This window comes from Protopterus annectens, chromosome 6.part0, assembly GCF_019279795.1.
Source record: "Protopterus annectens isolate FY-2018-M chromosome 6.part0, PAN1.0, whole genome shotgun sequence".
Classification (NCBI taxonomy): Eukaryota; Metazoa; Chordata; order Ceratodontiformes; family Protopteridae; genus Protopterus; species Protopterus annectens.
This window is the reverse complement of record NC_056737.1, coordinates 770973183-770999467: the sequence shown is the minus strand read 5'-3', so window position 1 is coordinate 770999467 and position 26285 is coordinate 770973183. Positions and strand designations below refer to the sequence as shown.

At 36.6% G+C, this 26285-nt stretch overlaps 1 protein-coding gene across 1 annotated transcript in view; it reads right to left on the bottom strand.

Annotated features, from left to right (window-relative positions):
* KIAA0586 (KIAA0586 ortholog) overlaps positions 1 to 26285 on the bottom strand; it is a 4394667-nt gene that overhangs the window by 3023436 nt on the left and 1344946 nt on the right. The gene's annotated exons all lie outside the window — the stretch shown is intronic.

Below are 26285 nucleotides of genomic sequence, written 5' to 3'. Positions count from 1 at the left end.
AAATATGAATTCCAAAAGAAAAACACCTTGGTAAGCTAAATCTATATTTAAAAATACAATTTGCCCTTCAGGAAGACTAAACATTAAATAAACAAGTCCAGTGACCCATGCTAGTATATCCTAAAGTATTGTGGTGTTAATATAGCTTGTTTTAAAAGGAATGTAGAAAGTTATGCTGAGTAACAGCTTGTGCTTATATAAGTACAAATTGTTGATAAGTAATTCTGTATTTTTAAAAGAAGGGAATTGTAGCAATGTAGCAGTGATTTGAATGTATTTTTAATAACGTCAATGCCAGTCCACCTGTATGGTTTGAAATATAATCTGTTTTTAGCAAACCATATGGAAGAATTTATTTACGTTTTAGTCTGCATTTCAGCTATGTTTCTGTGATATTTAGTATGTCTGGCTTGTACTATTCAATCCAACTATATAATTCAAGTATTTTGTAATATATGATTCTAATATTTATATGACAGTGTCCGAGTCTTTTTTCTTAAAACACCTTTTTTGAATTATCACTTGTGACATAGACAAACCTACATTTATCTAAAAGTAATCAAACCATATTAACAAGTTCACATTTATACATGTTATATATCACATATATTATCTAACATATATTCAAAGCAATGTTATATAAATTGTTCAATGCCTACCTTCTCTTAAACCTCATTCTTCCTCCTAAACATTTTTCTATATAATTTACTCCTAACATTTTGTAAAGATTCCACTTCCTTTTCTTTTAGCTCTGTTACAACATTCAACACTTCAAATATAGTTGGTTTAGATTTTGGTTTTCATTTTCTAGTAATTGCTTTTTTGGTAGCCACCAGAATTAAATTTAACAAGGCCTTACTATGTCTAGGCCATTCAGATCTTGTATCTCAGTTCAAAAAAATAATTTCCTTGGTTACACTCATTTGCACACCCAATATTCCTGACAGAGAACTCTGTAGGGAAATTTTTAAGTCTGCCAACTCATTACACTTAGAAAACATAAGCTTCCAGGTACCCCTTTATCCTCCATTATACCTCAAACATTTGCCATTTACTTGAGGAAAAATGCTTCGGAATTTGCTTGGGGTATAAAAGCATCTATGCAAACACTTCCAGAAAAATCTTAAATCTTCTAGATTTTCTTGCATATTTGGGAGACATGCATATGTTTCTTTGTGAACTGCATATCTAATCTTTCTTCCCAAACTGACCTCTTCTGATAAAAGTGGGTATGTGTGTGTTCAAAGTTAAAGTATTTTTGAATTAATCAAAGGATGCAGTTTTAAAAACGAGTCAATGAATGTATTTTCAAAAAGGATTATCATCAGCTGCTCTTTGGGAAGCAGTGATGTATTGTGCTATCTGTCTCTCAGTGTTCTTTAAAACTTAAATGTAAAACAGTAACAGCATCAGTTCAGTACAACATACAACATGTCTAGAATGGTTTACTACACTTCTAAATGTTTTGCTTCTCTAAAAAAGTAAATGACACAGAAAAAAAACGTTTAATGAATGGCTAAGGAAAACATTAGTTTTCAGGATAACTGCTTCCACAACAGTACATCAATTTTCAGAACAACCCAATTAATAAAAACTTCAGCCTGAACTCGTCTTATGCCCAGTCAGGCACCTTTGTTTTCAGTCATATCCACTACTGGAAGGATTGTGTCAGACGAATGCCAATTTCGACAACCAGTGATAAAAAAAATAAATAAATCATCAGCTTACCTGCCTTTGTTATGCCACGGGCAGAGGGTTTATAGCAAATTATATACCACTTAATAACCATCCACTTCCAGCATTTCTTTTTTATTTAAAGGTACAGAGTTGCAACTTAAATCCTTTGTTGCAGGGCATATTAATTGAAGACATCTGAAGTTGTAAATTTTAGCTCCACCTCTGAAATCTCACATTATTTTATTTTGTTAAAAAGTGTCAAATTGGACTTGCTTTTTAATCCCTCTGTTCTCTTATATCTCCCCATTGCTAAATTCTGTTACCAAACACAAGTGAAGTCTGTCTGCTTTGTAATATCAAACAAAATGGACTGCAAATGGCATATGAAGAGTGTTTATATCTTGCCAGAAAGGACATGTTAACAAATCAAGAACTGTCTGTTAAGCTACTACAAAATATAAACAGAAGCAAATAGCATGTACATGTGTACCCCTAGAAATCTGTGAATACTTAACAACTATTGGTGTTTTACATGTCAGGACTGCATTTTTAGATTGTACAGAAATGCTACTATTTCAAAACTATATTGTAAAAACAATCCTAATTCCAAACTTTATTTGCTTTATAAAGTTTCTAGATTATTAATTTAAGAACAGCAAAACTACATACGTAAATAAATAAATACAATAAAATAACTTATTCATATAGCCATAGAAAGCCTCAATAAAAGGCCATATGAAATGGGACACTACAAAATAAGAAGATATAACTTCTAGCAGTTTGATTTCTGTTATCTGTTCAGTTTTTGGTACTGTATTTAGAGGTTTATATATATATATATATATATATATATATATATATATATATATATATAGAGGTTATAGAGAGTATATAACTGTACAGTCATCAGCATAGTATGGCAATGCTGGATGAAGTATGCAAGTCATTTATAAATGGATTGAACAGTAAGGGGCCTAGGACTGAACCTTGAGGTATGTGATGATATGGGCAAGTGCCAGCAGAACCAGCTGGAGTTTTGTAAAGAATGATATGTCCTGTGAATATCAAACTGAGTTGCACAGATGCATGTGCTGAAAATGCATTTGTTCATAGGTGTGTACTAGGGTAATGGCCCTGGAGCATTTACAAGCCTAGCCCATAGGATTACTATGGCATCATGCCACCCGACCTTAGTTCCTAGTGCCTCTGTTGAGTGAGGTTTGCTTGTATTAAAATGTATCAACAGTGCACCCTGCTGAAATGTAAAGAAATGCACACGTTTTACTGCAACTGAATTAAATGTAAATGTTTTAATAGAGGACACTGGGACAGCAAAGGTTAACTTTAAGAAACATAAGGGGAAATGTAAAGAAGCTGTTAAAGCATTAAAATGGCACCCCACAATGTTGAATGGAACTGGAGACAACAGGTCTGGCAAGAGCCTTTGTTCATTAGCTCAGTGAAAAGGGGAGAGGCCCCAGGCACAGCCATAAACATCTGGATATGCATTTTGGCCGTCTGTGCTAAATTCCTGTCTCAGCTTCAAAGGGGAATACTAGAATCAGGTGACCAAATGAGGTCACCCTGCCAGCTCTCTTGGAAATTATATTTTAGATATAAAACAGAAATCTCAGAGTACTGAGTATTCTATTTGGGAAAGCCTGACTAGAACGATCATCACCCACAGCATTTTGCTTGGCACTAGTAAGTAACTTAACTAGGGAGCAGTCAATTCTTTTAGATTAGTCAGGAATATACTGCAGCTTAGTTTAGAGAGTGTTTTTCTTCATTTGTATGACTCTATCAATCAATGTCAATTTCAATATTTTCTGTGATTTGAACTCTGTGGTTTACTGTAAATATATATTCAATATTTTCATGTTGTTTATTATTAAATATATTTAAAACTTTTATTGTGGCTGGCCCTTGTAGAAAATAACCTTTGAGAGAACTTACACTTATCTGGTGACACTTGTTTGTGCTACTCCAGGAGGCCTAGCTATCTTGGTGAACTACTGTCATTTGTATTACTATTAATATTACACATACAATTGGACACCCTTGTTAAGGGCATTAGAATAGCTGATTGTGGAATTCGACACCCTTGTTAAGGGCATTAGAAAAGATGATTGTGGAGTGTCTGGTGGTTTTGATAACTACCTTATAGTCTGGGCAGAAGGGGGCAGAGCTAGCAAACCTGTATGGTGTGTGTGTGTGTGTGTGTGTGTGTGTGTGTGTGTGTGTGTGTGTGTGTGGTGTGTGGTGTGCGTGTGTGTGTGTGTGCAAACCAAATCTCTCAGTGTGTGCATGTCAGCTAATTGGGGCAGGATGCAAAGCACTGGGTTTACAGAGAGGGTGCTGGAGGACTTGGCTTGGAGATTTGGCTGAGGATCTAACCCTACAAACATACCAGTGGGGAGTCTTGTTGGGGACCTGGAGGAGACAGATATAGAGACATCCAGACCCCGGGCTGAGTGTGTTCCCTGTGTGCCCTTGATGCAGGGAGGTCTGCATCTGGAAATACTAAGTATATCCGTTTGTATTCCAAGTACACATCCCTCTCCAGTGTCAGTGCTGAGGATTCTGGCTCCTTGATTACTGGCCCAGCATGGGGATGACACATATTGGTGGTATCACAAGGTACACTAAGGGACATGGCTAAGGAGGAGGAGGAATAGTTGCATTGTCCCATTTAACAGCCCATTGCCTATTGGTGAAATAGCTGTGGAACCAAAGGAGGGTAGAGTCAATGATGAAAGCTTGAGTTGGAGTTTTTGTTGACTGAACGTATCTTAGCCCTTTTATAAGAATAGGAAGACAGTTGATGTAAGGTTATCAGAATTTCTATTCTGGTTAACTGTACTGATGAAACTGAGTAAACTGTAGTGATACTGTGATGGGGTCTGAAACTATGTTAAGTTGGAGACAGGAGACTGTGTTGCAAAATGAATTTAAGAAACTAGGAGTGAATACACTTTTCCAGGAGTTTTTTTAAAGAAGTGAAAAAATAGCAATAGGTCTGTAGTTGGAGAGGTTAGTGGAGGGGCCACCCATATGCAAAGGTATGATGAAGAATGGTTTCCACAGTTGTGGGACATAGCTTTTATTTATTGAGCAGCTTATTAGGATGGATGCTGGGTATGCTATTGCATCCACAACAACATTAGTGTATTCTGGTGGGAGTTGATCAGGAGCTACAGTGGTGGGTATTTTACTTCTTGGAGTTTTTTGATAACCGAAGTGGAGACCGACTTAAGGGAGAAAATGTTAACTATGTTAGTTGTTTGGGTTGGTGGAGCTACGTTGATGGTTTTAGTAGTTTTGATTAGGGAGGCTTCCATTTGAATAAACTGAGAGTTGAAATTTGAGACAATCTTTTTCATTTTGGTTTCAGGTGGTTGGAGTAGGTTGTGTGATTTTGCCTGCTTTGAGTATGCTTTAACTGATGCCCAAAAAGTTTTTGGATTTGACATATGTTGTCTTAGAGTTTGGTATAAAAGTATTTTAGGTCTAGGCTACTGCTATACTTAACCAGATTTTTTAGTGTTGAGTTCTTGCAAAATGGAGGTTATTGTACTTTACAGATAACGTTTCCAAGTTTTACCTCTTTCTTTCATTAGAATTATTTTTTTTTATTTTTGCAAAGCCAAGGAGCAAGGTTGGTTTTGATTATTTGTTCAAACTGGAGTCAACCTGTTGAGTATGTTTAACAATGTATTGCTGAATTCAGAGACTGTATCATCCAAGCGACAATATTTGAGTATATTCCAGTTTTAGTGCTCCAGAATATTGACATATATTATACTGGTGTTTTAACAGTATGGGTTTGATGCGTAATTATACAGGTGGGAAGGTGATTACTTAAAATGTTTTGTAATGTCCCACAGGATGAATGTTTTTCTGGTCGTGATGCAAGTATCCAATCCAAAGTAGTTTCATTTGAAGTATGTTGGTTATATCTTGTAGGGGAATTAATTAGTTGAATAAAGTCATACAGCTGAATGTTTTTTTTTTGGGTTGTCAGAGTTTAAGGTAGTCCAATCAATGGTAACACTGTCTAGGATTACAGTTTCCTGATATATGTTGGAGGACATCCATTACACAATGTCCTCTAGGGTAGATAAGTTGTTTCCTGGGAGAATATGCAAACCTTCTATAACTATTCTTTGCGGGAGTTGAGTTTGAGGGATGTTATTAGCAATATCAAACATAGTATGTCTATTTAGTTGGGGGGGGGGGCTAATTCAAATGTGTTTTTGCAAATTATGGCTATCCCTCTTACTTTTTGTTTTTCTTTTTCTGTCTAGTCTGAGAATACTGAAACCTGGTGGTAGGTTTTCTTCATTTTTATTTCTTGCTTCAGTCAGCTTTTGGCTACAACTAGGATATCTGGAGACTGCTGGAGTAGCCAGGCATACACTTCTGGGAGCTTGTTACAGATACTTCTTAGATTGGTATGAAATACTCTAAAGCCTATGTGATTGCATAGAGTGTAATTTAGGGATGAAGTACTCAAGATCTAGAGTCTAACAGCTTGAATGGGTCTAGGATTGGGGGTGGATGTTACCTCCAAGTTTTAATATTATAGAAATAGAGTGAGAAGAGTACAGCCATTTATATCTATTTATTTTAATGTTAAGTTTGACAGAAAGGGGATTCATCCAGGTCTACGTTATTTTGAAACAGTCTATGAGGGACGAGTGGTAGAGATGTGCAGAGATGGGCAAGATGAAGACCGTTGTTTAATGTTTACCACTGGATGATTATTCTTGGGAAGAAAACTAGCTATATGTGAATCACTGCAATGAACTATAATAGATTGACTGGATAAGTGCTGGAATGAAAACTCTTCATTTACCTTAGCAAGCTTCTTGTCAAGGTAAAAGTTCCACCTGTATGTGGGCCTGGGTACTGTAAGCTGTACCAGGTGGGAGGCTAGACTACCTGAAGTACTGAGTTCAGGTTTTAGGAATAGGGACAGGGTTTTAGGAATAGGGACAGAAAACCCGGGACCACACAAACATGTACCACTCAGTATAGTAGGAGCCATCGCACAAACTCCTGAGACAATGGCTCTCAATATTGTGTTGTCAAAAACAAATTTAATTCCCTGGTGGGCAACTAGCCCTCCAGACCTGTCCCTCAACTTGCATGGCGAGAATGCATATGTAACAGCCATGCCTCTCTAAATATAGAGCTCCTGCCCTGGATAGCCTCATGGCCATGCAGCTCCACCAGTATGTTTGACTTGTCTCCCTGCCAGCAATACAGATCGGACATACAGGTGTTGCTGCTGTGCCAAGACAGCATTAGTTTTGTTGAGTACTTGGGTAAGTTTGGGCTATGCTCATAATACGTAATCAGATTTATTAACAAAGAATGTTGCAGAATTTCAGTACCTATTCCTAGCATAGCAAAATTCCCATTAACTCAATGCTTAGGAGTAGTGAACTACACACTCTTTGCCTCCTCTTGTGACATCATTAGGTGTCACCAGATGACACAGAATCAGGAAGTTTGTGGACAGCTGCACAGCATACAGTAAATACAAACACAAGGTTTTTAAATTTAATAAATATAGGTGTACTGATGTTACTAAAATAAAAACAACATACTTTTAAATTAGAAAGCTCAATTTATATGACTAGAGCATAATTACAGCAAAAACAATATGGACTACCTTTTACAGCCACCTCAAAGAAGAGACCATATCCCTTCAAGCTTTACCCAACAAAATTTGTCACTTCATAACTATCTGCCCTAGGAATGAACACTACCTCCTAAGATTAGAAAAGGCCAAATTGCTGCTAGTGGAATAGAAAGCTGACCCATTACTTGACTCCTTGCTATTCAGATTGCTTCATCAGTACAGTGTCACTCCCCCCTTATGCTTATTAGACCCCCCCAGAAACACACACACGTACAATATCTCCATAACCATTCCCAATCTGGTTGAAGACTACAAAACCCCACGACAAAACTTCAATATACCAAGCACAGCTTTTCTCTTCTAGTACCAGTACCTAGGCAAGGGCTCCCTCCCTGCTTATAAAGCCTTTCCAACAACTCTAAATTTACACCTCAGTTCAAAATACACCTGCTTGAACAAAGCCAATGCCAATGCAAATGCATTAATTACCTCAGTCCACACCACTTAACTCCAACATCTCACTATACTGATTCACTCTCTTGCTTTTTTAAATCACCAAGTTATCTCTAGCCTGCAACCTATTGATAAGATACAATGCAGTTATTCTGGTATTTTCTTTTGTTGATTTACATTTTCTGTAGATTCCTGTGAAAAGAAGTCCATCCACACACACACACACACACTCTCCCTTTACTCACTAGCTTATCTCAAGCTTGGAACTGTCCATACAATGCAGTTGCTCTGGTTTATTCTTTTTGTTCACATACTATTTCTGTAGATTTAATGCAGCTGCTCTATTTTGTACTCATCTACATATGCTCATCTACCTGAGCTGAGCCTAAAATTGGTCAGTATTAATCAATGTACTACCCCAATAAGCACTAAATAAATATGCTTTCATGTTTTTACATTACTTTTATTATTTCTGCAATGTTGCATTATTTTAATTTCGTATTATATTTTATGCTCTCACTGGCAATTGACAAGGTTATTTTTGTTAACTTGATGTTGTAAAGTGATTTTTTTGCTGTCTCAATGCAACCCAAGCTGGGCATGAAATTGGTGAATGTTGATAATTCCCTATCCAGGTAAACAAATGTAAATAGATAACTAGAAAACAAATATACTCACAATACTTCAAACAATTTTGGCAAAGCCTTCTGCAAGGAACAAAAAACGAAACCAATAACCTTAGACACAGGTATTCAAATGCAATAACCTAAGAAGAAACTTCTTGGTTGCAACCATAACTATCCAACCACACACTCATCACAACACACTGTCCCGCAACTCTCACTCCAACCCATCTGATCCCACATCACTAAACAATATCTTCCATTTCATCCCTATATCTCTACATAATATCAACTTCAGGAGGCTCTAAGCTGTTAGGGTCATTCCGCCTGAGTGGACAGTTGTCACGATCAGTACTCAAACAGCTACTTCAGGCTTGTTCAATCCAACAACCTCTGCCTCCCGAGTAACTTATGTGACCTACAAAATACACCCTTTCAAATAACAACTCCATGCACCCTAAGTTGTTAAAAAATTAGGTGCATATATCACTAAACCACTCTCCTTCAACTATAAATGTAATTTTGTACACTGGCTTAATCCCACAATTTGACAAAATCTATACTAATCACCACCTTCCCAAAAGGAAATAACCATTATAGCTCATCCACTACTGTCAACTGCAAAGCTGCCTCTTCTTAGTAAAATGTTTGAAAACTAATTTACAATTAAAATGTAACATTTATTCAATTTAACAAGATCCTAACAAATGTCCAATCTGGTTTCTGTTTAGCATTTCATAATTTCACTGCACACAATACTCAGCAACAGATTATGTCTTTCTTAACTTTAAATATAAACAAAGGTGAACTAACAGCTGCAGCATTTGGACATCTGTGCAGAGCTTGTGATATAGCAGGTCATGATTTAGTGCTACTAAAACCAGAATCAATTGGCTTAGTTTCCACTGATGTATCATGGTTCAAACTTACCAAAGAAACATATACAAGTAAATGTTAAAAAGTTTTATCCCAAAGGCTCCATCTGTCCATCAGGCAACCCAAGTGGTTCAAGTTTGTGGCCCATCCAGGTCTCAGTATTGAAAAACTTCTAGCAGACCTCACACTTCAAGAAGATAAAGATTATTCCTTCTGAAAATGAAACTTGCATCAGGGCCTAATATCAATGACCTGAAAGGCAACTACACTTCATTTTACTCAACTCTCAGTATTTATGCCCACAAACTAATACTCAACTACTTCTCTTTTAAACCCATACAAACCTCTTATATCAAAAAAACTCCTATCAAAACTAAAACCAACCTATCTAGCAACTGATCAACTCCCTAATGACGTCTTAAAAATTGCTGCAAGCTCCATCGCCTATCCCATATTTATCCTAATCAATCGTTCCATCGCAGAACAATATGCCCCCATACTATGGAAAATATCCCATATAATCCCCCTTCACAAGGTGGAAAATATCCTATATAATCCCCCTCCACAAGGGAGGCCCATCTAAATATCTCTCTAATTATCGGCCCATTGCCATTCTCTCACCCCTAGCCAAAATCTAAGAGAAATATATCCGTAAGTAGCTCCTAGACCACCTCACTACAAATAACCTCTTATCTAGTTCACAGCACGGCTTCCGTCCAAAACACAGTACCTCCACACCCTCATAAGTTTCACTAACTACATCAATCTCCTCAAAAACAATGGACAACCAGTCTCTACTATATTTCTTGATATGTCCAAAACTTTTGATACGGTATCCTACCAACTACGACTGAACATACTAGCCTCCTTCAACCTCAACTCTGCAGCTCTCAACTGGTTCTTTAGCTACCTTACTAATCAGCAACAGGCAACTAAATTGGATAATAAACTCTCCACACTCCTCCCAGTCTCTGTTGGAGTTCCTCAGGTTTCCATCCTTAGCCCTCTCCTTTTTATTATATTCACAAATAGTCTAAACACTGCCACTAAATCTGCTTCTATTATTCAATATGCTGACGACGCTACTCTTATATGCTCTGCTCCCACACCCCAAGAACTCCAAGATAAACTGCAAAAGTGGTTTCTAGATATTGAAAATTATCTAAGTGAACTTCAACTCATCCTAAACCCAAAACAAAATTAATGATCTTCTCTAACAGGAAATCCAAAGCAAAACCACCACCTCTCTCCATCTACTCCACTAATGGCACTATAATAGAACCAGTTAACCAAACAAAACTACTTGGTGTCACGATACACAACAACCTAACATTCAATAAACACACATTACTCACAATAAAGAAAGTTCACATCAAATTGGTGCTCTATATAGGGCCAAACCTTACCTTACTCAAAATGCCAGACTAGCCATAGCCAGATCCCATCTCCTATCCGCGCTTCTATACTGTTCTCAACTTTTCACTAACCTGCACAAGTCTGATTTACATCTACTTAATTCCTGCTACAACAAAATAGCAAAACTTGCTGCTAATATACCCAACAGGACCCATCATTGCCTTGCTCTTCAAAAACTATACTGGCTTGAACTTCCTAATCTGTTATCGCTCAATCACCTCACCACTGCCCACTGTATTATCCACAAACCTGAAAACTGCCCTGCACTTTCCAACCTAACTAAATATCAACCATAGGACCCTTAGATCATCAGATAAACTTATACTCAAGGTTACAAAGTCCCATAATTACTTCAGTGACTCTCTCGTCTCCTTCAAAGCAGCCAAACAGTAGAACCTATTACCCCAGAATATCTTAAAAAACACAGATCATCATAGCTTCAAAAAACGCCTAAAGGAATACTTTACTCAACAATGGCTATGCTTCTGTAATACTCCTGGCTAGTTTCTCATGCCTTCAATCAAATGTTTTCTATTTTGCTATCTTCTTGTCTTACTTCTACCAAATGAAAATGTCACAATGGTTTTTAGTTATATATCTAATGAGTTTCATATTACTGTCTGTAATAAGGCTTAAGAAATGTAATGTTTTCTGTTTTACATTCACCTTTTTGTAAATTGTGATTGTTAGCAACTGTCAAAACTTTTTTGTATATTCTTTGTAAATCTTTTAACATTTTTTGTAATCTTTTTGTACTATTGTTATGGAGCTTATCTCCCCGGGTCTCCGCTGAAAACGGGCTACTTGGCCAGCCAGACTCTACCTAGTTAAAAAATGTAAAATAAAATAAATTAATTACTAAAATGATTAAGTTTACTGCAAACAATCAGAATGAAATGACTTCTGGAACAACAAAAATTACCACAATACAAAAATGTAAATTCTAAGAGCACATAACTTTATCAAAATATAATTTTCATACATCATGCAGAAGCAACTAACAATAAGGTCTTTAATAACCTAAAAATTATACATGTACACATGTTCCCTTGCCACCTTACCCATAATGCATTAAAGGCTACAGTAAACATATGTTACTACCAAAACCCGAATACGTGCGTCCCATTACAACAATAGTTCCACTACCAAATAACTCCTAGAAGCTTAATATAAACTATATCATTTCATAAATTTCTCTAATCAGCACACCCATCACTGCTACCTACTGATTAATGCAAACGTCTTAGCCATAACAGAAAGGGACAGTAGGGACCTTACTTTTTGGACTCTTCACTGTACAATCTCATTAACAATCACGTCTTTCCACCATTAGAAAAGAAACATAGGATAACTAAAATATACCATCCAAAATGAAGCCAAAACTACGCACTTAAAACCTATCACAACCTAAATTTGCCATTAAGATCAAAGAATGATCCTATCCCCAAATTGGGCCTGTGCAACCAAATTTCATCTCTAGTAACATAAGTAATCAACCAGCAAAGACTATCCACATCCAAAAATACCTACCTGACAGGCTTCAATCTAATGTTAAACGTACTTCCTTCTGTCAACAAAAAAAAAAAAAAAAAAAAAAACGTGAAATGGCTTATTACTTATGGTGTAGTCGCTTTTCACACAACATTCATGTACCACCTTTTCTAATCCATTCACTTTATTGCACTCTAAGGTATTTGTCCTTTCTCTCAGGTACTACAACTTACACTTGCAACTAACCTATAACTTCATCTATTTTCTGTACTACTCTGAACTATATATAAATACATAAACACAAGAGCGCATGCGCATACACGCACGCACACACACACACACACACACACACACACACACACACACACACACACACACACACACAGTGGATATAAAAAGTGTACACACCCCTGTTAAAATGCCAGGTTTTTGTGATATAAAAAAATGAGACCACAATACATCATTTCAAAATTTTTCCCACCTTTAATGTGACCTACAACCTGTACAAGTCAATTGAAAAACAAACAAATTTGTAAGGGGAAAAATATAAAAAATAAAAAACATACAATAAGCTGGTTGTGTAAGTCTGCACACCCTTAAACTAATACTTTGTTGAAGCACCTTCTGATTTAATTACAGCATTCAGTCTTCTTGGGTAGGAGTCTATCAACATGGCACATCTTGACTTGGCAATATTTGCCCAATCTTCCTTGCAAAAGCGCTCCAAATTTGTCTGATTGTGAGGGCATCTCTTGTACACAGCTTTCTTCAGGTCACCCCACAAATTTTCTATTGGATTTAGGTCTGGGATCTAGCTGGGCCATTCCAAAACTTTAATTTTCTTCTGGTGAAGCCATTCTTTTGTTGATATGGATGTATGCTTGGGGCCATTAACGTATTGAAAGGTGAAAGTCCTCTTCATCTTCAGCTTTCCAGCAGCCACCCGAAGGTTTTGGGCCAAAAGTGACTGGTATTTGGTACTGTCCATAATTCCCACCACCTTGACTAAAGCCCCAGTTCCAGCTAAAGAAAAGCAACCCCAAAGCATGATACTGCCACCACCATGCTTCATCGTGGGGATGGTGTTCTTTTAGTGATGCGAAGTGTTGTTTTTGCGCCAAATGTACCTTTTGGAATTGTGGCCAAAAAGTTAAACCTTAGTCTAATCAGACCAGTACACATTTTCTCACATGTTTTTGGGAGACTTGATGTATTGTTTTGCAAACTTTAGCTGGGCCTGGATGTATTTCTGTGTAAGAAAAGGCTTCCATCTTGCAACCTTACCCCATAGTCCAGACATATGCAGAATACGTAGGATTGTTGTTACATGCAGTACACAACCAATACTTACCAGAAATTCCTGCAGCTCCTTCAGTGCTGCTGTAGGTCTCTTGGCAGCCTCCCTGACCAGTTTTCGTCTTGTCTTTTCATCAATTTTAGAAGGACGTCCAGTTCTTTACAACGTCACTGTTGTCCCATATTTTCTCCACTTTTTGATGACTGTCTTCGCTCTGTTTCATGGTACATCCAATGGTTTGGAAATTCTTTTGTACCCGCCTCCTGACTGATACCTTTCAACAATGAGATCCCTTTGATGCTTTGTAAGCTCTCTGTGAACCATGGCTTTTGCTGTAGCAGACATCTGAGTAAATGTCAGGAAAATCCTACTAGGACAGCTGAACTTTATTTGGGGTTAATCAGAGTCTCTTTAATTGATGGCAGGTGTGTACTCAAGAAGACTGAATTCTGTAATTAAATCAAAAGGTGCTTCAACAAAGTATTAGTTTAAGGGTGTGCACACTTATGCAACCAGCTCATTGTATTGATTTTTTATATTTTTTCACCTAACAGATTTGTTTTTCAATTGAATTGTACAAGTTATAGGTCACATTAGAGGTGGGAAAAGTTTTGAAATTATTTATTGTGGTCTCATTTTTTGTATCACAAAAACCTGGCATTTCAATAGGTGTACACACTTTTTATACCCACTATATAAATATATATGTGTATAAATATATAAGTGTGTGTGTTGTGTGTGTGTGTGTGTGTGTGTGTGTATATATATATATATATATATATATATATATATATATATATATATAAAATTCCAAAATAGAGTAAAGCAATACTCAGCAGTATAAATGTCACCCAGTCAACGAATAAGTGCAACAAATAATCCAAGTAAAAAGGCTGGGAGACAACCAGAGCTAACATCAAATCTTATAACAGTATACAACAAGATTAATTAATTAATTAATTATTAAATAATTAATAAAGTGCTTAATTAAGCACTTTATTAATTATTTATATACGCTTTTTATACATTATTTTAGCATAAATTGATGTGGAGTTATATACATAAACATGTATTTAAATGTATTATTTTTGATGTGATGCAAAATGCTGAGAATAGTTAGGAATTTTTTTGTGTTAAGATGCAATGGTTATTTCTATGTTATTTAGCATGCTATAGTTTGGCCGCTATGTATCAGTATATATACTCATGACATCTAAGTATTTGAACACTATTTGGTTGTTTAGGCAGACTTGTAATACTAGGATCTGCCAGTGGTGACTCCTATTGCAAATACACATCACAGTTGTTGAAATTTTTATTAATTGTTATTTTTAACATTAGTATATAATTTATGTAATAGTAGTAATTAAAATTCTAATCTTGTATGCTTTTTAGCTATAAGGTATAGATAGCATATATAGCATTGATTTACGTAGCTACTTTCTGGTTGTTGTATACTGTTTTTTTAAAAAACGATCAGAATGGCTAATTGGGGTATCTACGTCATTAATTAGCATTTATAAAGGTGATTAATTGAATATTTGAATTTTAACAGTCTGAAGAAGCTACGGCGAAAGCGCTTACTGTTTGTGTATGTTCTCTATTAAACATTTTTTCGTATATTTCCTTGCAGCCAGTGAATATATTCTTTGGACAGTTATAAGATTTGATGTTAGCTCTGGTTGTCTCCCAGCCTTTTTACTTGGATTATATATATATATATATATATATATATATATATATATATATATATATATATATGGGTCTATATTAGAACATCGAAAGTTTAATGGTTCGAAAAACTAAAGGTCGACCTTTAATGATTGAACCATTAAACTTTTGAATGTTCACAAAAAATACATTAAAAAAAAAGGAAATCTAAAGGGTGTAGGCAGGGGGGCAAGCCCACCTGCGCCCCCCCACACCAACCGCTACTTAAATATACCAACTCCGAGACCGCACTACATTTAAGTAAACAGAAATCTCCCCTTATGGAGATTTTCGTTTACCTCTTCGATGTTCTGCACTTTCGCTATTCTCGTGTCGACAATGTCAGATTCGATATTGTCGGCATTCGAAAATATAACAGGTAACCATATATCTATACACACACACACACACACACACACACACACACACACACACACACACACATATCCAATCTCTCTTCCCAATCTTTTCTAACCTCCTCTGATTGATTTCTATAGTTATTGTGGAATATTTCATATGCTCTACTAATTATCCCTTTTCTAATGGCAACTTCTGTTCTAGATTCAGCTAAAACCTCTACCGGGGCAAGTTTTTCATTTAGGATCCTCCAATTCCTTTCTCTTTGCCTACACTCTGATATCAATCCATGATAGGGAAGGCAGTCTGTAGCCTGCAGTCCAAATGGCTACGTAGGCTCCTTCCATTCTATTACCTTTCACTTTCTAATTATTTGTTACAAATACTTGGTTCCTTTGCCAGATTTCTCTAGTAAATTCTAATTCCCTCTTGCCAATTTTCTGTACCCCGAATTGCAGTCATCCCTTTCTGCAAAATCTCCTTTCTCCATTCTCGTGCTGGCTTAGTTCTTGGTATATGTTCTACTACTTTATGAATCTAACATTCTGTAAAGCTGTTGTTACACTCCTTAAGGATATGCATCCAAATTCCAAATTCCCACTCTCTCCTTATTTCTTCAACTTCTCCCAGATTCTTCGTCATCATCCCTTTTCACATCGAATTATAGTGCTCTGCTTGTGTTATGTATATGAGCCTTAACTGTGTAGCTCTAAAATATCCCTTCAAATCAGCTAACCTTAAACCACCCTGTTCTACCGGAACAATCAGCTTATCTCACTTGACCCTTGCCCTCTTCCCCTCCCAGATAAAATCCTTCAACTCTTTATTAAATTACTATCCACAACTTCTCCTATAAAATTAATGGGACTAAGACATTTTTACAGCTTACATCTTGCTATCCATATCCATAAACATTAGCTTCCAGTTTCTCAGTTTTTGCATCACCTTTTCTTTAGTCTCGTTCCTCATATCTTTAGCTATGATAACTAAATCTGTTTTAACCTATACTCAGGAATATCTCATTTTATCGTGTCCCCATAAATATGAGTCTTGCTGACCAATTCACATGTGGGTAAATAGTGTACAGCTTTAGCCTTTGTTTTGACTTCATTAATTTTTTATCCCAAAATAAGGCATGAAATTGTTTCAGAATGTCTCACAACACTTAGATGTCCTTTTCTGGTTTTATCACATACAAAATGTCATCTGAAAATACAGCCAACTTGTCTTGATTACCATACCAATTATATCCTTGAATATGAATCACTTATTTTCTTTGCTAGTGGCACTACATATAACGCATATAACAAAGGTGGGAAGAGGATACCCCTGCCTGGTTCCTTTGTTCAGACACACCTGATCAGACAGGAACCCTGCTACTTTAATTTTTGCCCCTGATCCCTCATATATCCTTCTAATTAAACTTATTATTAAATCAGGGAATGCAAATGTTTCCGTTGCCCTACTCATAGAATCCCAGCCTACTCTGTCGAATGCTTTCTCTGCATTAAGACCCACCAACAGTAGTGGCATTTTCTTACATTCCGCTTCCCTCTAGATCATCATTGTTCTATTAATGTTGTCAAATCTTTGCCTCCCCTCCAAAAAACCACACTAGGCCATATATGGCAATTTTTACAACACCTTTGCCATTCTTTTAGCTACTGTAGACGTAAACACTTTATAATCATAATTTGAAATTTAAATGGGCCTATATGAAGATGGGTCTGGTGGGACATTACAGCCTTTAGGTATTACAGACACAACAGCTTTCTTTCAGGATGTTGGTAATTCATCCTCTCCTTTTAAAATACAATTAAACAAACCCTTCCAGGTTTCTCATCAAAAGGGGTGATCTGTGTCTGATTTACAAGGCAGTCTCTAACCTAGCCATGATGGAAATGCTGCACATTCACAAAACTAACTGCATGAGGGTTACCCGTTACAAAGATGTAAACCTGATATCTGACATGGACAGATCATGCTGGAGAGACAGATATGTCTCCCAGAGATTGCCGCTCCACTGGAATAGGCTTCCTATTCACCTGAAGCAGAGCCCTTTACTTACCATCTTCAAGTGCAATCTGGACTGATGGATGGGAAATCACAGATTTATTTCTGGGGTGGTGACCATGCCCTTTATGGACAGAGGCAGTCTGTAAAAATAGTCAAATCCCCACTTGCTGACCCTTGTTACCTTCCCCAGGGATAAAAAATTGGGTAAATCTGGCCAGGCTTGTAAAGGCTCTTGAGATGTTAGCCTAGTAACCTCCTATGAACCTATATACTGGAAAATGCTGTTCATTGTCCCAGAACAAAAAACACAGATTGTGGTTTCACCCAAAACATGGCCTCAACATCCAGATTCAAAAATGTTCCATAAAATCATCAGTGCAAGTAATGCATTAACAAGCATTAAAATATTATTGAAATGATGTATTAATAAAGTAAACGTTTAAAGTCCTGAATAGACAAATAATATAAATACCTATCAAAATGTAATAAAAAAATTCCATAAATAATACAATATGCTGTTTAGTAATAAATGCAATCACCAACACCTGAGTAAAGAGTATAATGCCTAAAATCAATAATAAAATTGTGACAGCCAATGATAAATAAGATATTACACTCGTAACAAAATTATAACACCCACGGTGGTGGTGCTGCAGTAGTGTTGTCGCCTCACAGTAAGACGCTGTCTGGTTCGATTCTCAGCTAGAGCATCTTCTGCGTGGAGACATGCGTGAATGGGCGTACCTTTATTGAAGGTTGTGCATCAGGCCTGGCAAGCCGGTACGTAAAATCCACTGCCAATCATTAGTGGACCGGAGTTCCGCTGTGGCGAACCCTAACCGGGAAAAGCCGAGGGACACAAACAAACAAACTCGTAACAAAATTATAACATTTTATTTAGTCCAGAGCTACTTAGTGCACTCAGATTGATAATCTGATGTTTTGTTTTTTTTATTCAAAAGTATTGGTTATAAACTATGAACATACACATCCTCAGATATGTATGCCCACAGATTTCTGGAATTCATCAATACAAACTCTATGGACCAGTTAGTCTAAACCTCAACCAGACACAATAAAATCCTGGATTTCATCCTTACCAGTATGGGGCAGCTTTACTCCACACCACTTCCAACTCCCCCCAGTCTGATATGGGGCAGCTTTGCTCCACACCACTTGCAACTACCCCTGGTCATATCAGACTGCAAGTCAATCACATTCATTGTAAGACAGAAGTATCTTCCAATATCTTGATATTCCGAGATTATGCAAAGGCTAATCTAAAACGAATGATGACATGGCTAAATTCAAAACCTCCATTCCATCTTGATCACCCTATTGCTTATGTGGAATCTTTCAGTATGACATTTTATACACATACAATTAGCTGCATAGATGCATCTGTCCCCTTCAGAAATAAATACAATGCCAAATTTAAAAATAAACTGTTATGGTGGAGCCCAAATATAAACAGACTCTATAAAAATATTGTACACAAAATTAAGTCTAACCTCTAATTATCAAGATGCCAAAAGCACTCTTGCTAAATTAATCAAGGAACTGGACCCTAATGAAATCAACCATAGATATGAGGTAAAAACAGCCAAACAGGCAAAGGATAAATACAAAGCTGTCTTTCGTTATGTCAAAAATTTCAGAAACAATGCCTAGCACTGTGCAGTGCTAATAGCAAATTATATCACAAATATAGAGGACATAAAACATCTACTTGCAGACAAATTTAGCTTAAATGTCATACTCCCCTCCAATATTTATAAATCACATACCCACACATACAGCCCCAATTCAAATCTCCCATGAACAAGTTCTCAAAGAGCTATCTAAAACCAAGAATACTATGTCTACGGGGCCGGATAACATACCAAGCTTCCTACCGGTCTGCTTGAAACAAGACTTTGTCTAATGCTCTACAGAAGATATTCAATATTGACCTCAAAAGAAGCTTTGTGTCACATGAATGGACCTCAACACAGGTTCATAGGTAAGTACTAGGCTAGCTGCCCTTCAAGACCATTTTAAACCTAGCCAATTTCCCCTTTTTATGCTCAAATTAACCTATCCCATTTGGTTAGAGTGGCCTTACCTATCCCATGGTTGATAATTATAAATTACCCACAATTAGAATAACTGAAATCATACTACAGATGATTTGCAGGGACACAAGCATGGGTTAAAGTATTTAGGAGCTGCTTTTGTCCATTAGTACTACAGGGGAGCAGTACTAGGGTAAAGGTTTTGAAGTCTCAAGATGCCAATCTTGATGCAACAGGTACTGGACCAAAATTGTTATCCTGTGTTGATATATTTGCACAGATATCAACACTCATTGGAGAGATGAGATCTCATGTTTGGCATTTAAAATTATTTAAAATTTATAACTTAAAATACATATCCCCTAGGGGTCTCCAGGTTCGTATTCAACCCTTGTTAAGGGAATGGATGATGTATTGATTGGTGAATGGCAGGAAGCCCAACAATTAGCGTCCATTTCTTTTGTAAAGATTTTGTTACTTTTTTATGAACACAAAATTAGTTGTTTGGTTAATAAAATCTCTGAATTATGTGAGATGGTTTTAAACCTTTTGAAAAACAAGTACATCAAGAATAATTTGTTCAACTTTCCAAGGATCTTATGGCAGATGAGAAGGAATTGAAATCACACATGGTCAAAAAATTTCAAAGGGACTCTAAAGACTATGTACATGGTAAACAATTTAATACCCAAAAGTCAGTTAAATTCTCTACTAGCAGGGACCAATCTTCAGTTCCGGCCAAACGGAAAAGGAAAAAAATCTATAAAGCGGAATGAGAATGTTTCAGAAACTTCAGCTGAGGAATTTTCTTCTGCTACATATACCAAAGCAGGAACACCATCAGTATCTCCAACTGCTAAAAAGAAGAATGTTACCCCTTTAGAAGCTGTACAAGGGCTGGACGTAAACATCACATATGGGGTATCCACATTGGAGACACTGTTACAACTTATGCTGCCCTAATAGTATCCATTCAGAATGTCCTTAATATGTCCTCTATAAAAATATCTAATGTGGAACTGGATTTACTGGATAAAGGTTTGGGTTTTATACCTAATCATTTGGTGTCTAAGGAAGTTTTTGCTCAAGATGTTATTTCATTTTGTAGATTATTAAATCTCAAATTGTTTTTTCAAGATCACAGATTATCTGTTGAACAAGATGTTCCTGATTTTAGGTTCAAATCATCTACTTTTGCACCTTCTGCTAATAAAAATGTGCTTATTTTTCAACAACAAATCCTCAGATATTTACATTTTATGCATAATTCTCACAGATATATTATTATTAATTGTCAAGGGAACAACATGAAGCTATGAGGAATTTGAGTCAAAATAAGCAGTTATTGATTAGTACAGCAGATAAGAGAGTATTGGTGGTAGTTTTGGATTGGGTAACATATTATGCTGAGGCCCAGAAACAATTGGATCACAGTTTTTATCAAACAATGTATTTGGATCCCACACCCAAATTCAAATCTGATATTGTTAAATTCTTACAGCTTGTATGTGAAGAGGGAATAATTTCCAAAGAGGTTATCATTTGATGGTACAAAATTTAGGGAAAAAATATTTTTACATTGTTGCCCAAGACTCATAAATAAAGATCTTTACCAACCTCCATGTAGACTGGAAGTCTCAGGGAAAGGACCATTAATACAGCCATTGTTCGCTTACCTTACCCAATATTTGAAACCATTATTAGGGCAAGTACGGGCCCATATACAAGATATCACGGAATTTTTCAATATTATAAAAGATATGCAACTTGAAAAGGGATGGTAGTTACGTACCTTAGATGTATCTGCCCTCTATACCAATATTCCCCATTCAGATGGGCTGATGGCCTTAGCATTTTGCTTAAATCGGGCCTGTACATACACCCTAGGTTTAATGCTTTTTTACTTTGCCTTATTGAACATCTGTTAACAAAAAAATGTGTTTTATATTAAAGATGAATGTTATTTACAAATTAAAGGGGCAGCAATGGGGGCATCTTTTGCCCCCATTTATGCTGATTTGCTTATGAGGTATATTGAGGAAAAGATCATCTATGATGACAGTCATAATATTTTTTTTGGATTCCATGGATATTTGGTGCAGATATCTTGATGACTGTTAGCTAGTTTGGAGATTGGATTCTACCTATTTACAAGACTTTGCTGAGCATCTGAATGAAAATAAGTGAGGAATTCATTTTACAGTGAATTTTGATCCCTTGCATATTACTTTTTTGGATGTTCAGATTAATATTCAGGAGGATGGGACTTTGTCTAATATGGTCTTTAGAAAACATCCCCAATATAATACCGATTTACATGCCACAAGATGCCATCCAAGACATTTTATACATAATATTCCAAAGTCCCAGGTTCTTAGACTTCTGAGGATTTGTTCCTCTGGGAATGGGTTGGAAAAACAAGGAGATGGTGGATAGGTTTTGTACTACTTATTTATTTAACATTTATTAACCAGGAAAGTCTGACTTGGAATAAGCCAATTTTCAGCGGAGGCCCAGTTAGAAATGCTCCAGGTGCATGTCTTTGAAATAGGGGGTTATAAGCATTCTAATGTTGTTGGGGCAATAAGATCTGTCGGTGGTACTAATAAATCATAGTTATTACCAAATAAAGCCAGACAGTCTCAGAGATGTCAGCTTAGATTTACAACTAGTTTTGGAATCTTCACTACTGCAGTGGTGGTGCTGCGGTAGCATTGTCGCCTCACAGTTAGACGTTGCACGTTCGATTCTCAGTTAGAGCGTCCTCTGTGTGTCGACATGCGTGAATGGGTGTTCCTTCGCTGAAGGTTGTGCGTTAGGCCCGGCAAGCCAGCACGTAAAACTCTACTGCCAATCATTAGTGGACTGGATTTCTGCTGTGGCGACCCCTAACCGGGAAAAGCCAAAAGAAGACCCATTTCTTCACTAATTTGGTACAAAAACATTAGGGCATATTATTAACAGATGATCATCTTAGAAATTTGTTAACCTCAAGATGTTTATTTTCTTATAAGAAGATAAATCTATGGCAGGGTGGTTCAATCATTATAAAAAATCTTGTCAGGTGACTTTAGATGGTCTACCATTATTAGGATGTCAGCCTTGGGGCAAATGTAGTTTTTGTAAATATGTGTATAAAAGTAAACCTTTTACATCTAAAAACACTTCAACAGTATTTTTAGATTAATGTATTTGGCAATAGTAATTCTGACTGGGTTATATATTTAGCCAAATGTACATGTTCAGCGTTTTATGTGGGACAAACTTCTCGCCCCTTTAAAATAGGAATTTCATAACATCTGAGTGATACCAGATGTACTCTGACTTTGAATACTTTATTTAAATATGTTATGAAACATAATTTGGCCAAATTCAATTTTATTATAATAGATAAGATTACATTCAACAGAACTAATAAATCCAGGTGTCATAACATTTTAAATAAGAAACAGAAAACTATAATCAGGTTAGGTAGCCTTTTCCCCTGGACTTAATAATCACTTATGAGTAGCCAATCAAGGTAATTGTGGGGGTATTTACGCGGTTGGTATAAAGTGTTTGATATAGCACTGATGAAGGCAGAAATGTCAAAACTAGTATGCTGATATTCGTATTTTGATCATTGACCATTGATGATTAAAGTACTTGGATGCTGACTTTTGTGTGCTGGCTCATTTATATTTGGATTTTAAGTTTTGTAAATGTTCTGCTTCCTATCCACAGATCCAAGATGCGCTTGAATATGGACAGGGATGAACACTGGATGTGGAGTTTGTTATAGAGAAGTGATATCCTCTGTCAGATATAGCCGTCTCTCCAAACCATTCTGTTGATGTTAAAGAACAGATTTATATCCCTAAACAGAGTATTTCTGATGACATTTGATTTGCTGATGTGCAGTAAATCCATCAGGACAGGGTCTGAGGATGCCTTGTATGCCAGACACAGGTCACCTCTTAGCAGTCGACAATGTACTATACCCACTATAGTGGTAGGGCTTTGAGCCGGTTCATGTAAGACATGTTTAGTCCTTGTAACCTTTTAGTAAGGCATAACTGTGGGCATTCCAGTTGTTGTATTTTTCTGGACAGATACATGCCGAAGGGGGCATTATTTTCAATAACTGGCCTAAAGAGGGCTGAGTAAAGGGGGGCAATGACATCTCCAGATCTAGACATAATCCCTTACTTGATAAGCTGTGTAATATAGATGCCCTTCCTTTCAACAATGGGCACATGTTGGTTAAACTTTCGGTCACTGTCCACATGAGTTCCCCAAATCCTGAGTGTCTACTCTTAGGAGCATATTATTAATGTGGTAGCTCCCTGATATAGATGACTTCCTAAAGGATACCAATATGCATATTTTGGCATTTAGTTTAAGTCCATAACTGTCGCACCAGTTATTTACTTGGGACAAATCTTCCTGCAGGATGCCAAAGTCAATTAGGGATTCTTTGACTGCTCCTAGCTTGCAGTCAGCCAGAGCCCTTTGGCATTTGCTTTTACTTCAGAAAAGTAGGTACCAAACAGGAGAGGTCAGAGCACAAAACCATGAGAGATTAACATCAACTCTAAGTCTGCACTTTCATATAAACTCTAATTACTATCCCTGCCAGTGCTTTTGTAGACAAGTAGTTTATTGCCCATGCTACAAACTAATAATGTATGTTTAAGTTGCCTAACTTGCTTAGCATTTTTGTTAGTGTTAAGCTCTTGATGGGCTACCTTCACAGTTTCATCTATCAGTTTGGCCACTCATGACAAGACTCTATAATTATAAGACAAGCTATTCCATTTCTGACTCCACGTCGCTGTGGGTCTCAATGACATCATTGCACCCAATAAATCTTTTCTTTAATAGACAAGGTCTTCAGTTCTCAATTCTGCAAAAACATTAAGTATAAAGTTTCTTGCCTGAACTTTTTCTGTTTTTTAGCAATGTGGAGTTATATCTATCCATTCTAAAACTATCATATCCATTCTAAAACTATCACAGCAGCCTCATGACTTGCCCTTATTCACAGAATTAAAAAGCATGTCCCATATAACAGTACAAAAAACAAACACTGCTTGACTAGTGTGTATGCTGGCATGATAGAAGATAGATAGCTATGGAAGGATAACTACATAAAGCAAAACTGCAGCAAGAGTGGGGTAAAGGGTCAGCCGTCCCAGCTGCAAGTTTTCAGGGGTATTACGAGCACTGTAGAAGAGCAGTGCAGATTGGTCCCTGCAAGCAATCGTTTAAGCAGGTAGCAATCACTATCACAACTGCTTAAATGAGAGTGTGCCATTGTTTGTAAATTAGACACTGTGGAATGGAGCTAGTACAACTCCTTGCTACACCTGCTACAGAACATCAAAGGAGTTTGACGCACTTTGTTTAGAAAAGAGTAATTATCCAAGAACATTAAAAATGGTTCTTTGCTTATTGAGAATTTGATTTATTTTTTTTTTTTTGCAAGCAAAGTCAGTAATCTATGGCAAAAAGCTATAGCTGAAATGCTTTAATTTCAAATAGCAAATAACTTCTCTGTTTTTATTTAGTTATTTATTTTGGACCAAAACTCAAGAAAGACATGTCTTCTTCCTTGGTCCTCAGCTTTGAGAGAACTTTTTTCTTTGATTCTCAACTTTGAAAGGATGTTACAGTGTGGCGCCAAATGAAGCTTCATCTAACCTTGCTACTTGGCTTAAAGTAGTGAAAGCTAAGAGTCTCATGACTGAATCAAGGTAAATATATTGCGCTTCACAACCATGCAATAAAAAATCTCAAGGAGGAGGATGGCTGCTGAGTAGCACCTTACACATAGTAACATGCAGCATGATATATAATATGTAGCCACCACATCTATTAAAAACACCAATGTTTTAACTATGTCTAAAGGAAAAAACATCAGCCTTCTGAAAATAGCCCAAGAGAAAACCTACAAGACTAAGGTTAGGAGGTGAGATAGAGGAAACATTCCCTAAGAATACTGATCTGCTTTACTGATTTATTTTTATTTTACATACATTTATATTTTGGTTAACATTTTGTTCACCTGAGACGTATCTCATTTTCACTGGAAACCTGGTTGGAAAACATCCAAAATTATAACAGAATTTACATTAAACAATATATTTTATACATTTAAAATAAAGTTCCAGCTGCATGAGTAAGTACTGGTGATAGCTCAGGTAAATGTAAAAAAATCCCACAATACTTATGGAAAACAGTAGGGGGAACATCCCTGGTACCCTGACCAAATTATTCCTTGTTGATATGAATATCAGCATGGGTCTCCCCTGAAAAGTGGCCACTGACCTAGTGGAACTAACTAACCTGTTTAAACAAAAGTTATTTACTTAAGATAATGATAGATCCATGTTGTCTGATTTTCATCTGGTTCAACTGGGGGTTGTCAGATCCAAACGGAGGGATGGAGGAAGAGAAGGAAATTATGTAGTTGTATAGTACTGACCTCTACAAGAGTGTAGAAATATTGCAAGTAGCAGCTGTTTGGACAAAGTTGTTGAAGAGGTTTGAAGGGTTGTTTTTATGTGAGAACACAAAGGAGCTTACTAATGGTAGCAGTATTTATGGCCATGTTAGCCTCTGCAGAGGTGTAAATGGGTCAATGTAGAAAGGGGGGCCCATAAAATAGGCAAGTCATCCAAGTT